Source organism: Strigops habroptila, chromosome 5 (genome assembly GCF_004027225.2).
Source record: "Strigops habroptila isolate Jane chromosome 5, bStrHab1.2.pri, whole genome shotgun sequence".
Classification (NCBI taxonomy): Eukaryota; Metazoa; Chordata; class Aves; order Psittaciformes; family Psittacidae; genus Strigops; species Strigops habroptila.
In genome coordinates, this window is record NC_044281.2 from 80234110 (window position 1) to 80247787 (window position 13678).

The 13678-nt window shown below is 43.8% G+C and overlaps 2 protein-coding genes across 3 annotated transcripts in view; one reads left to right on the forward strand and one right to left on the reverse strand.

The window, feature by feature from the left end:
• DOCK1 (dedicator of cytokinesis 1) overlaps positions 1-13678 on the forward strand; it is a 312805-nt gene that overhangs the window by 110796 nt on the left and 188331 nt on the right. The gene's annotated exons all lie outside the window — the stretch shown is intronic.
• The window catches only part of INSYN2A (inhibitory synaptic factor 2A), a 46984-nt gene that overhangs the window by 12802 nt on the left and 20504 nt on the right, over positions 1-13678 (reverse strand). The window lies entirely within an intron of this gene.

Below are 13678 nucleotides of genomic sequence, written 5' to 3' on the forward strand. Positions count from 1 at the left end.
CAGAAGCATGTATGTTGTCACTACTTTAATTACCAACCAGATCCCACCAGCGCCATGTCCGTCTTACAAAAATAGTGTTTTGGTTGGGATAAACTCCCCCAATGCTGGTTGGTTACTTGGCAAAAGCCATGCTCTGGTGTTTATGTGGATGTACTGGATAAACTGTAGTCCTGCTTCTGTAACTTGCAGTGGTTTTAATGTCATGTTAACAGTAAGGCATCAGATAAACTTAGGTGTCTTCCTAAAACTTCAGTTTTCAGTATTGTATTTATATTTCTAAAGCATGATGATCTTCAAATGCACAGTAATTCCAGATATTTAAGTACTTAAAACCATATTTCCTCGTTGATGGTATAAGGAAGACTCATTAAGCTGGCAAAAACAGTCCTTTGATATAAATATTTAATAATTCTATGATTTTTGGATGATCAGTTTGAAATCCTGGTTTTTCAACTGACCACTTGGTTTCAGCATCGTGCTCATTTACAAACTCCTAGTTGGAAGTAATTCACGATGAACTTAAAGCATCCTTTTCCTTATTGAATATTCTTAGCTTTTCAGACATTATTTTCTTTTCAAGCCATGGCTTTAGCAGTGTTGCCTTCTCTGAACCATCCCATCAGTCAGACCTCTTTGTAAGCCCCGAGAACACTGCATGGTGTCACAGTGTTTGGTTTCCATACAGCGGTTTGACAGTTCATAGCCAGGACTGTATGTGAGTGTTAGTACAGTATAAATTCAATTATTTCTATATAAATTAAACTCTTCATGAAAGAATTCTGTTGTTGATACCCCAGGGCTTTGGACTCTCACTTTCTTGTTTTCACATCTGCATAAACACATGCATAGAATTCATCTACTTCATGCCAGCAAGGATTTCACTATTGGCATAGCATTTTCATGTACATCTTAGGCAGCAAGGTTGATTTGCACTGCAGACTTACCGAAAAATAGAGCTTCCCACCAGTGTAAACTACTAGAACCAGTTTATGAGCACACTCTGGGTATCAGGTTCAGGAGAGCACAGTTCTGGGTGGTTATTTTTTCCTTGTGAGGTGGAGTATTTTGAATAAGCTGCTTTTCTCCCTCCCCTTAAAAATGGTTTTAAGGGTATTCCAAGTGCAGAAGAGCTCAGGTTAGAGACCACTAACTTTATTCCTCATTGCTAAAGCAGTTCTTACTTTCAGTAAGAACAAAACCTGTAAAATGTGATGTTACTCACAAAACAAAGACGCCTACAGAAGATTTGTATTCTTTTTAGAGAAATTAAAGTTGGGTTTGGCCTGGTTCAGATTCAAAGTGGAGTATTCCACGTTGTACTGAGATGCCTGGGAGCCAGGAGTTCCCCCCAAGCTATGAATCCCATGGGCAATGTACTTCACATAAAAATCACCTCAGCATTAAGCTTTGCAGCTCATTTTACCGATCTTAATATCTTGATTTGGGGAATGCCTCATCAGTTTTAGTAGTATTACACTTCATAACTTGCTTCAGCCTCTCCCTTTTTTTCTCCCATTCTTTGAGAAGGTTGAACCTGATCACCACGAGGTTGTGCTGACCCACACGGTGTGCAAGTTGGGGCACCTCTGCTCCACTGCTTTGGTGCGTGGATATGTCTGGGATGCCTCATTGTTCCCAGGGAAGACTAATATCCATCAGCCTTGAAGTGAAATGGAGATCTAGTTACATTTTTGGTACTCAGGTGTGACCAAAAGTGGTGAACATTGAATGAGAGGTGGTTGATTTTGCCCTTCTGGTTGTCGTCTTTGTCTCCTGGCCTCATCCTGGCTCTGCTTGCGTGCTGTGCTCCCCTGGGTGTTCCTGAGGCCTCTTCAATGCAGAGGTTTGCCTGTTTGTGCTGCAGCATGGACAGCTTGCTTCAGGTCTCCTAAAACATGCAGGGTTTGGAATTCACAAAAAAAGCATTTTGTTGCCTTTATGTCTGTAAAAACAGCAGACAAGCAGTTGGGCCTCGTGGCCAGGAAAGGCGTCTTGAGCTTAAAAAGGAGGGAGAGCAAACGCCTGTCTCTTACAGGACAGATCTGCTGATATAAAGATTTGAGGTGCAGTTTGAAGACAGCACTTGTCAGTTTGTCTTCTAACACAAGTTCCTTCCTGACATCTACTTCTGACTTCCAAGAATAAGACTGAGATGAGCTCTTAGGCAGAAGCTCTTCCCTGTGAGGGTGCTGAGGCGCTGGCACAGGGTGCCCAGAGAAGCTGTGGCTGCCCCATCCCTGGCAGTGTTCAAGGCCAGGTTGGACACAGGGGCTTGGAGCAACCTGCTCTAGTGGAAGGTGTCCCTGCCCGTGGCAGGGGGTTGGAACTGGAGGAACTTTAAGGTCCCTTCCAACACAAACCAGGCTGGGATTCTATGAAGACCCCACCAAATCTAACCTCTCCCCCCACCAATCAACAATTCCTCATTCTTTCCTTGGTGATCATAAGAAGAAAGATGTTTTAGTCCATACTTGGAAAAATATTTCTCTCATGGATGCTGAGGGAAATCTTTTGGTTTAAGTAGGCTGCTTTCTGGGTAGAACCTGTACTACCTTATGATTTGGTTTTGTTTCCCCCAAAATGATAAAGACGATAGAGTTGACTGTGATATATATATAGATACATATATATACACATACATATATGGGGGGGTTGTTTAATCCTATCAGTGTAGCAAAGTCAACATAGCACTATTCATTCCTAGTTTGATGGGATGCATGCTGATCTACAAGGAAGGAACTGAATGCATATATTTGTTTAATGAGCATTCCTGGTATTCATAATATTACTGTATTTCATACTACTTAATGTGTTTTGATGTACACTAAAAGCAGTCATTACTCCAATAGCTTCATTCTTTGATACCTTACATCTTATATCTTCATTTTTCATATGGGTGCACACAGATGGGCACGGTTAACCTCCTGTGTGATGTGGTGCTGTGTAGTCAGGTGCTGGAAAAGGACTGAATTTGGGTTAGTCTTGTTGCTGTGGCTGCATCCACCTGGCTGAGTCACCTCGGGAGTGATATCTCCATACCCAGTTTTCCACACATGCTTGTGATCTCCATTACATATTATTTTCAGGAGGCTTTCATTTTCTTGCCTTTCTTTCAGCATTCTTGGCACAACCTGAGCTTAACCTCAATTAACACTTCCAAGTATTAAAATGTTATAATGAAGAGCCACCGTTTTGCTGACATGGACTGGCAATAACTAATAATAGGCTGCAATTTTCAGGCAGCCTGAGGGAATGACACCCTCAGAATCCCTGTGAAATGCAGAATTCCTGAACCTGCTTGAGGCTCTTCTGGAAAATACCAACTGTAACATCGAAATCTTGGCATTTGAGTAGGTTTTTTGCTTGTTCAAATTGGAGACCCCATTTTGCTGAGAGGGGGAGGCTCAGATCTGGATATGCTAATTTTTCCCTATTTTTCAGTTGGTGGCTAGAGAAGAGGCACTAATTCAAGTATCCTGGACATAGAACCCTGGACTGGTTTGTGTTGGAAGGGACCTTAAAGCTCATCCAGTTCCAACCCCCTGCCACGGGCAGGGACACCTTCCACTAGAGCAGGTTGCTCCAAGCCCCATCGAACCTGGCCTTGAGCAGTCCAGGGATTATAAAGCAATTTGAAGGGATTGATCTGTTCCATCTGGATGCTTTCTCATATCTGCTGAGATGTAGGGAATACTTAATATCAATTGAGTGACTTAATGGCACGATGTTACACAAGTGGCTGTGCTTCAGAGTGCGTTTATGCGCTGATGGGTGTGCTCTTTAGAGGATATTGATGTTCATCACACTTTTGATGTATCCACCAACAAGAGATAAACAGACTTCAAGATTCTTCTTTTTATTGATGTTTTTATGAAAATACAGTGAAACAAATTATCTTAAGCTGGCAGCGGGCCTTTGAAGTGGTTTTGAAGTGACAGTTCTGACCGTGCTCAATAGCTGAGGAAGTGTAGGCCACGGTTCTCCCTACGTCTTTGTATAAATGGGTATTGTATTTCCACGCATGGCCTGGTCCTGCTGGGACTGTTTATAGCATAGCTAAACACACTCATGTGATCTGTCTTTACAGAGTAATGGTTTAAACATAGAGTCTGGTGGAGAACTTCTCAAAACCTTTGTTTCCTACACTAAAGTGTTACTAATAACTATTCTTCAAGAGAAAATTCTCCATGCTATGAACATAATTTGTCTTTTGGCAGAGTAAGATGACTGCACTACGTCATGTGTGTCTAAGCTGTGTTTCTGGCTTGAATAAGTCATGTTTTAGCTCTGTAAACTGAAGGAAAATAACTTGTATATGTTTTGCAGGTTAAAATCTGCTTAGCCGTATAGGTTTAGTCTACTCTAGGAAAGATTTGTCGTTCCAGCTCAATGGAAAGCCTCATCTAAACCCATTTGTATCAGCAAAATCATGCTCCTGTAGGATGAATATCTGCCCCTGGTTCCTTTAAGAACTTACCTTCTGCCATCAAACCAGTGGGTATGTACAGGTATAAACCATATTTTGGCTCATATAAAGGTGTTCTGAAAAATCACTTGCCCAGTAGACCAGGAGTAAAACTGTTTCAGCCCTACTGCTCCTGGGTTTTCACTACACTCATAGTTACCAGTTAGCAGTTTTGATTTGTAGATGATAGCAGTGCAGCCTGATAAAGCTCAAGAGTCAGCAGTGTTGTGCTTTGAGCAATCATCTTGAGGCTTTTTTGTTTGATGTCTACAGCTGGATGCAAACATTGAATTGTTTCATCCTTCTCGGAGGTGTGCTGGGGTTCGCTGTTTGTTTCTCTGCCTTTTTATTTTCTCCCCGGCTTTCATCTGAAGATGTTTTCTTTTTTCTGTTGTTTGTTGGCATTGCTTGTTTGCTACCCCAGTACCAGCCCCGGGAGCATCCTTGGTGTGTCTCCCAGTAAACACAGAATCACAGAATCAACTAAGTTGGAAAAGACTTTTAAGATCATCACGTCCCACCATTCCCCAGCACTGCCAAGGCCACCACTAACCCATGGCACTAAGGGCGTAGTCTACATGGTTTTTGAACCATTTTCAACTTGTGTTTGAGATGATCTGCTCCCTTTTATGTGACAAAGTGTGGGTTAACTCCACCAGCAGTGTGGATAGCCCTAGACTGCTCAGAGCAGCTAGAGAAAGAGCTGCTTCAGTGTGCCCTGCATCGGGTTGGCTTGAGCTGATTTATATGTGCAATAGATTGGTTGTGTTATAATTGAGAGTGGAAGCCAGCTCTTTGATACTGCTCTGTAGTTCCTGCAGAGACCTAAGAGGGGCTTGAAGCTGTCTCATACCTCCAGCTCCACACAGCTGGAAGCTGTTGCCTGACTTAGTTAGCAAAGTCTCGTGGACTTGTAGTCAGGATTTGCCATCATTACAAGGGCCTGTAGGGACAGGACAAGGGGGAATGGCTTTAACCTGCCACAGAGGAGATTGAGATGAGCTCTGAGGCAGAAGCTCTTCCCTGTGAGGGTGCTGAGGCGCTGGCACAGGGTGCCCAGAGAAGCTGTGGCTGCCCCATCCCTGGCAGTGTTCAAGGCCAGGTTGGACACAGGGGCTTGGAGCAACCTGCTCTAGTGGAAGGTGTCCCTGCCCCTGGCAGGGGGTTGGCACTGGATGAGCTTTAAGGTCCCCTCAACACAAACCAGTCTGGGATTATGTGTTTTAACACACACCAAAATAAGGCGAAAGAAGCACTGCACAAATCCACTACCTCATTTTCGAAAGTCTTTTTTAACTGATGGCAGAGGATGAAAGCAGAAATTTTCTGATGCTCTAAAATAATACCAGAATCTTTTTTCCACTTTTATTTCCCCCTTATCTGTCTTGTTATTCCAGGGCTGATATTATTCATTGGGTTTCTGAAAATACTTTGAAATGTACAGGAGCTCAGTGGTGAGATTTTTCAGCCTGTTTCCAAGACAGTACTTTGTTGTCTCTTACTGAATCCTGACAGTTGGAAGCAGATGACTAATTCTCTTTTTGAGGTATTTGCACTGTGGGTGGATGCCATGACTCCCAAGACAGCAATTGAAGTGCTTTCACCCCATAAATACATTTTATATTAGGTTAGTCGGGGAGTGAAGTGTTTAAAAAAGCCCACAATAAACCCCATATTTTAATAGGGGTGTCTGGTGATTGAACAAAAAACCCACTGAGAATGGAAAGAATTAAAATGTATTTCAAGGGAAATCACAAAGTCTTACAGGAATTAGGTGCATACAAGGTCTAGCATCTCTCTTGAATATTTGTGCCTCTGTTGTCTCATCAGAGAAGTCAGGAGGAGAATTAAAATGTCAACGCTTTGTATTAGGAATAATTCAGGGAAGTTGTTTGCTCTGGCTGAACAGCATCTGTATTCCTGGCGTGTAGTTCTGAGGCCAGACACTGGCAGCAGTTATCAGGGAGCACACTCCGGTGGTTACACTCGGATGAGGTCTCTCTCTTTACCCCTTGCACTCCAAACGTCTTTGCTGTGATTTACTCCTGACCTCAGAGCATCATTACTCGGATGCCCCGAGACTCGTGAACCCACAGCTCATCATGTCTCCCGCACCCATCGTTTAACTGCAGCTTCAGAGTGTGTCAACCTTCCTCTTCCACCCCCAAACCCACCTCGATTTATAATGAATTCCTTCTGCATGTGATTTTGGGGACTAGCTGGGGTGAGGTGTCCTGTTCTGTGGTGTAGTCAGCATGCAGAACTCCCTGCATGCAGCTCGTCCCCTGTCATCCCCCTGGTGCTCCTGCCTGGAGCTGAATGGATTCTCAGCTACAGGGAGATTATCCAGCTCCTCCTCTGTGGTAATAGACCTTCATCAGCCACAGCACTGAGATTCATAACAGCACAGTTCTAATGCAGATGAAACCCTCTCAACCGATGAGAGCGAAGGGTGTTTCATAGGTATAAGCTAATAGCGCGTCTATGGGTAATAGCTGTATTAAAACAACACCTTGGATGTTGCTTGACTTGGACTTTCAAATTAAGAAGGCTGCTCACAGGCATTGTTCCTCTAAAGGAGGGAAGATGGGAGAAATGACTAGTCTGTCAGATGCTTTCTGATCATTCCCAAGTAATAGAGATTTCAGTGCAAGCTCAAATACTAAGCGTGCATTACATAGAATCCTATGGCATGGTACAGAGAGCTACATTCCCAGGAGGACAGCAAATCCCATCCATGCTTTAGGGACTGAAAAACAGATTTGTCAAGGGATGCATAACAGTAAAGTACAGAACAAGCAGAGCCACAGTGGATGCTTGACAGGGCCACACAGCCCAAACCCAGCTTCCTCGCTGCAGCATGTTGTCACCAAAAAACCAGACACATAGAATTACAGAAACCTGGAATGGTTTGTGTTGGGAGGGACCTTAAAGCTCATCCAGTTCCAACCCCCTGCCACGGGCAGGGACACCTTCCACTAGAGCAGGTTGCTCCAAGCCCCTGTGTCCAACCTGGCCTTGAACACTGCCAGGGATGGGGCAGCCACAGCTTCTCTGGGCACCCTGTGCCAGCGCCTCAGCACCCTCACAGGGAAGAGCTTCTGCCTCAGAGCTCATCTCAGTCTCCCCTCTACATCAATAAGCCTAGACCAGCTTACAGTAACAACTACGTCAACCATGCTATATGGAAACCAAAGAGCTTGTTTAGAATTCTACATAGTAAGTGTTCACAAACCATGTAGATGAGGCCCTCAGTGATACGGTTTAGTGGTGGGCTTGGCAGTCCTGGCGTACTATTTGGACTTGATGGTCTCAAAGGTCTTTTCCAACCTAGTTGATTCTATGATTCCATATTCTGCAGTAGCATAACATTAAGAGTATGGTGTGTGAATTGCTGGCCAGTGATGTGGCTGATTGTGTGGTACTTGCAAGAAGGATGAGGAACTGTATGGAGAATAAAAACCATCAGGACGGACCATGGAAGTGCTGAACTCTTTTTCTGTCGCAGCTTGAATAACTCGGCAGGTGTTGGTACTTTGTTCTCTTATTTCCTTAAGTAATGGTACATTTTACTCCAGTCGAGGAGAACGTGTAGAGCCTCAGTTCAGCAGTTGCTTGAGCTTTGTACTCCGATGCTCAGAGAGATCCCATCCCTCGGAGTCCTTTCTGAGCTTGCGTGGCTGACAACGAAGTAAACAAATCTCCTTGCATTTACCAAGGATATGATGTAAGTCATGTCAGCTTGAACTACTCCAGAGTGTAAATTGCCTGTTAATGTCAAAATACCTCTGCTCATCCCTACAGCCCAGGCTCTCATGCTGATGAGTTATTAGATCACACTCAGCTTCTATCATATCTTCTCAAGAGACTGGAACCAAGGGAAAAAAGCTGTAGTACACCCAATACAGTGCTGCGTGTCCTCTTCTGGTTGGTTCATGCAGCAACTGATGTGGTGAAAACCATCTTCCTTCAGCACCTTATTAGTAAAAGAGGGTAAAGCAGAGCTGGGTGTGTTTGGAGAGATTCCAGTCTCTTTTTGAATGGCAGTTTTCCCTCTTGGTTGTCCTGTAACACATCTGATCCTGTGCTGCTGCTCCATAAGATGTAAAACCATCACAATAAACTCTCACAAAAAGCTCAGAATTGTCCAATTTCACTTAAGCGTTCTATTAAACTGCTGCTTTTCTAAGTGTTTGCTTATAACATGGAAAAAAGGTTCAATGACAGGGAAGAGTAAGCTAGTGCTGCCTGCAGACAGCAAACCCTGTGTTGGACTGCTCTACATATCAAAACTTGGTTATCTATTCACTCACCTAGCTTCAAAATCCCTCTGTATTTTCAAATGAAGCTGCTAAGAGCTACAAAACAGTGTAGACCACCTTATTTTTATCAAGATCTGAGCTGAGAACAGTTCCTGCATCTAGAATTGAAGAAGCCAGCAGCGATGGAGGTGGCACGGAGCGAGGATGGGCAGACACGTGCCTGGGAGCTCCTCACTTAAAAGGTGTTTTCCTCCAGATACTGAAACAGTCCATAGATACTTGAATCCAGGTCAACTCTTCACTAGTTCCCTGAATGGAAGCACAGGAGCTTGCTTAAGACTGAACTGCATCTTTATGTCTTAATTCTGGTACCTGGAGAGCTGGGAGCCTCAACAGTTTAAAACCAAAGCACCCATCTCTCTTCAGACACGTCTTTTTACTAACATTGCCCAGTCAAAACCCGTTTTTCCCTAGCCAGGGTAAGAGATAAGCATCTCTGTGTGTGAGCACAGGGGCTCAGAAGTAGGTGTCAGTTAGAAATCTGGGGATTAATCTCATGGCAAACGAACAGCAGTGAGAAATGTGACACTGTAAAGCTCATTCTGTCTCATTTTTACCTGACTAGATGGGTACCTGCCTCATTGCTCTGTCTTTTTGGATTCTAATAGTTCCGACAGTCAAAATGCAGTTATTAAAGGATTATTCTAATTGCGGAAAGTGAAAACTGGTTAATTCAGCACCTAAATAACATCCTCTGTCAAAGCCTGATTTAGCAGAAAAACTCTTCCTTGCAGGTATGTGATTTGGACAGCTTGGTGACAGTTGGCAAAGCTTCCCGTGCGATCTGCAGCAGTTCAGATATATTTAGCAAGAACGTAGTCTGCTGACACTATTCTTTACTGTTCATTATGAGACTTCATCAGCGATTCCAGCTTTGAATTGTGGAAATTTGCTTTTATTGGCCTTGGTGTCACTGCAGCCAATCTGCTGGCAAAGCCTTGAACTTTGATTTCACTGCAAAGGCTGAAGCGGTGCTGAGCCCTGCTCAAATGGGGAGGTGGAGGATGATAGTTCATCTTGGTTTTAAAGTCTATTCAATAGCAACTAGATAGAGATCAAATTCTTTTTCTGAGTACTTCAAATACTGTTTCTTAGAATTGTGCCTGTACAGTTTATGCAGATAAAAAGCTGGAATATAGTAGAAAAATAAGGGTGTTTTTTCCCCAGGCATGCTCCTAATGTCCTTTGAGAAAACACAGGAAGCAGGTAATTCTGCTAAAAAGATTGTGTTTCGTCTTCTTTGTTTGTTTTATCTTTATTCCACATACTGGTTGTTGCTAAGAGTTCGCTTTTCATTCACGTTCATCATGGTTTGCTTGTTGAAAACCTCCTACCACTGTATTCCTAACAAAGGACGTTTGATAGGTGAGCTACTACTGATAGTGGGGTTATTTAGCACAGTGCTCTTTATCTTAAATGTTACAGTGTTTAGGTACTCCGATAACTATTAGATCTGTCCCAGGACATTTGTGAACTGTGAAAGTTTGCCCTTTTTATCCACTCTGACAATTCAGTCTGTAGCTTTAGCTATGAGCAAGAGAATAAATCCAACTCTAATGAAAAATCCTACCTAAAATGCAAATTTAATCAAGTTTCAAAGGCCTATGAAACACTCATGTTACCTGCCCTGGTAGATCTAACTCCAGATTGGTTCTTAGTGATCGAACTCAGAAAAAGCGTGTTCTTGCAGCCCAGAACCCCCCGTGTGCTGGGCTGCACCCCCAGAGCGTGAGCAGCAGGTCAGGGAGGGGATCCTGCCCCTCTGCTGCGCTCTGGGGAGACCCCCCCTGCAGTCCTGATCCAGCTCTGGGGCAACAGCACCAGAGGGACGTGGAGCTGCTGGAGCGAGGCCAGAGGAGGCCCCGGAGCTGCTGCGAGGGCTGGAGCAGCTCTGCTCTGGAGCCAGGCTGAGAGAGCTGGGCTGGGGCAGCCTGGAGAAGAGAAGGCTCCTGAAGGGGAGACCTTAGAGCAGCTCCAGTGCCTAAAGGGGCTCCAGGAAACCTGGAGAGGGGCTTTGGACAAGGGCCTGTGGGGACAGGACAAGGGGAATGGCTTTAACCTGCCAGAGGGGAGACTGAGATGAGCTCTGAGGCAGAAGCTCTTCCCTGTGAGGGTGCTGAGGCGCTGGCACAGACTTTTCCCAGAGAAGCTGTGGCTGCCCCATCCCTGGCAGTGTTCAAGGCCAGGTTGGACACAGGGGCTTGGAGCAACCTGCTCTAGTGGAAGGTGTCCCTGCCCATGGCAGGGGCTTGGAGCTGGATGAGCTTTAAGGTCCCTTCCAACACAAACCAGTCTGGGATTCTAGTAAGATTTTAAACCTTGGGTGATGCTGGATTTTTTACCTTGAATGATATGGATCTTTCAGGGGTGGATCTTATCTAATCTGCTTTCATTTGGGGTTACTGAGATCAAGAGGGGGACACATGGACTGACAGTAGGTATTGAAAAAGCCTGCATTAGGAAATAGCAGTTTTGGCATAGAATGACTGTGCTGTGGCGAAGTACATGGAGCTCTGAGAGGCATGAGCTTGGGGGAAATACAAAAGGGAGAAGGCTGGAATACTGCTTTATAGCTCAGAAAACCAGGCAACTTACAATGAGGGCAGGTAAATGGACTTTTATTGCATCTTAATACTTTCCCTGCTTTCAGGGTAAGTGAGTGTCTGAGTGATGGCTGAGAGATGAGCTGTAATTGGGAAATGAGCACAGAGTATGGGGGTAGGAGCTGTCACAGCTCCACATGCAAAGAATTTGACTTAAAACTGCTTTAGTGGCCTAATGGAAAAGCATAAATGATCACAGAATGCATTTTGCTTGAATATGGCTCCAAGTTTAGTGTGACACATACACCTTTTGGGCAGTGACAAAGCCTGACAGTTCAGCTTTTAAAGATCAGAATTAATCGTATAGTTAGAACAAGCGAGGGAGAATTATAGAAACGGGTGTAAGTAAAGGAAGGGTGTTCTGGCTCTGTTGGAACTAGAAAATAAAGACTGCTACTACAGTAGATGAATGCTTCACTCTTAAGAGTGATATTTGGGGAAACAGCAGAGAAAATGGTATGTATGGATTAGAACTTACAAAAAACAAAACCAAACAGCCCAAGCATCCACTGGCCCAAAGAGCACAAGATCCACAAAGCACTGACTTATGCAAAAATAGTTTCTTTTCCTTGACTAAGGAAGATGCATCCAAGGAGATTTCCTGTGTCTGCCTTGGAAAGGTGCATTGTTACAGTCTCTAAGGTGTTTTGGAGTATCTGCATTCGGGCACGGTCTGTAAGGGATGCACACTCTGAAATACAGCAACTGTAGCGAGGGTGACGAGATAATAGTCAGAATGAACATGACCACTGCAAAGGACAGGCAAAATGGATGTCTGTGAAGATCTGAGTTGAAAATAAAGGGAATCATGGCAGTCCTGTTCCAAAGGGCTGCTATTACAGTTGCTTAAAACCTGGTGGTGCTCAGTATATGATACAATTTGTGTGTCACAGGTGGAATTGGTTGTTTTCTTTCTGGTTTTCATATATTTATTCGAGGTGCAGCTGTCTTCTGTGGTTATATTTATTTATCTTCCCTTCACTTCCACGTTTCTCTTAGAAATGATTTTGTTAAACTTCTCCTTTGCCGTGTCTGTAATTGAAAAAGCAAATCCAAAGAGGGGGGAAATCCCAGATGAAATCATGTCAGGTTCTTTCTGCACATTACTTCCAAAGGCTGTGCTTTCAGAGGCTGTGTTCCTGTAAACTCTTAAAGCTTCCTTTTCTCCTTATATGAAATAAGGAACTCCCAGGATTTAAGAGTATTGGCTCATGTGTAAATGGATTGAGTTAGACAGCAAAGGTTGTTGCTACCTCGATTTGCTTGGTCTGCTTCGTCTGAGCTGAATGGCTGGGCTGGACTTGAAGTAATTCCTGAGGAGGGAAAAGCAACCAACCTGGGTACTAATTGCTCTGGCTATCTCACTTTCATTTGCCATCGTTCCTGAGTTGGGATGGTAGATTTATGCTCAAATCTTGTGACCTGGAGGGATGACTCTTGTGGTATTTTCAAGCCAGGAGTACTTGCTCTGCACCAGGTGAAGCTCTCCCCTCCTCTTTAGTACAAACATCCATCCAGACACACACAGAACTGTTTTATTTTCTGCTTAAAAATGATAATAAGAGACACAAATATCTCTTTTTCAATGAAAAACAGGACATTTAAATTCTGTCCTCTCTTTCAAAGCCTCTTTGGAGGAGCCTGGGACTACTCGTTTCATCAATGTTTGCTGAGAGCTCTTTGAATTCCTGCACCACCATCAGCTAATGAATGAATGTAAATTATCTCTGAAACAGATTCATTTAACTCTGGTCTAATGTGTACCATTTGGCCTCTCGGAGTCCAAACACAGTGACTTACTTTTGTGTGGCAAATTGAGCACTTTGTTTGTGCTCATCTGTTCAGATGAGCAGTTCAAACTGCTCATCTGTTGTGTGATGAGAAGGGCCTCGCATTACCCTTACTTTTCAGTGCAAGGATTTAAAGGGCAGGTCATCGGTGTTCAATAACAGCCAAATAGTTCTGATTATCTGTTCATCTTCTGTTCTGTAGGTGTTTGTTAGCAAGGTTTTGGAATTAGTGACGTGCATTTTGCTTTCGATCCTGTCACCCTCAATGAGGCTCCATATACAGAGCAGAATTTGGCTTGCCCGATTGAACGCACTGTATCTGAACGCAGCCAAATGTGTCTGTAGTTTATAGATTACTAATAGTTCACTAGAACGTAAATCAAACATAATTCAGAGCACAAAGCTTGTTTTGTGTTGTACAGCTGTACCTTCCATCATGTAAGTCAATGTTTCTTTCAACTTTAAGCTCGGAGTCTTAAGCTGCTGCTCTGTTACTTT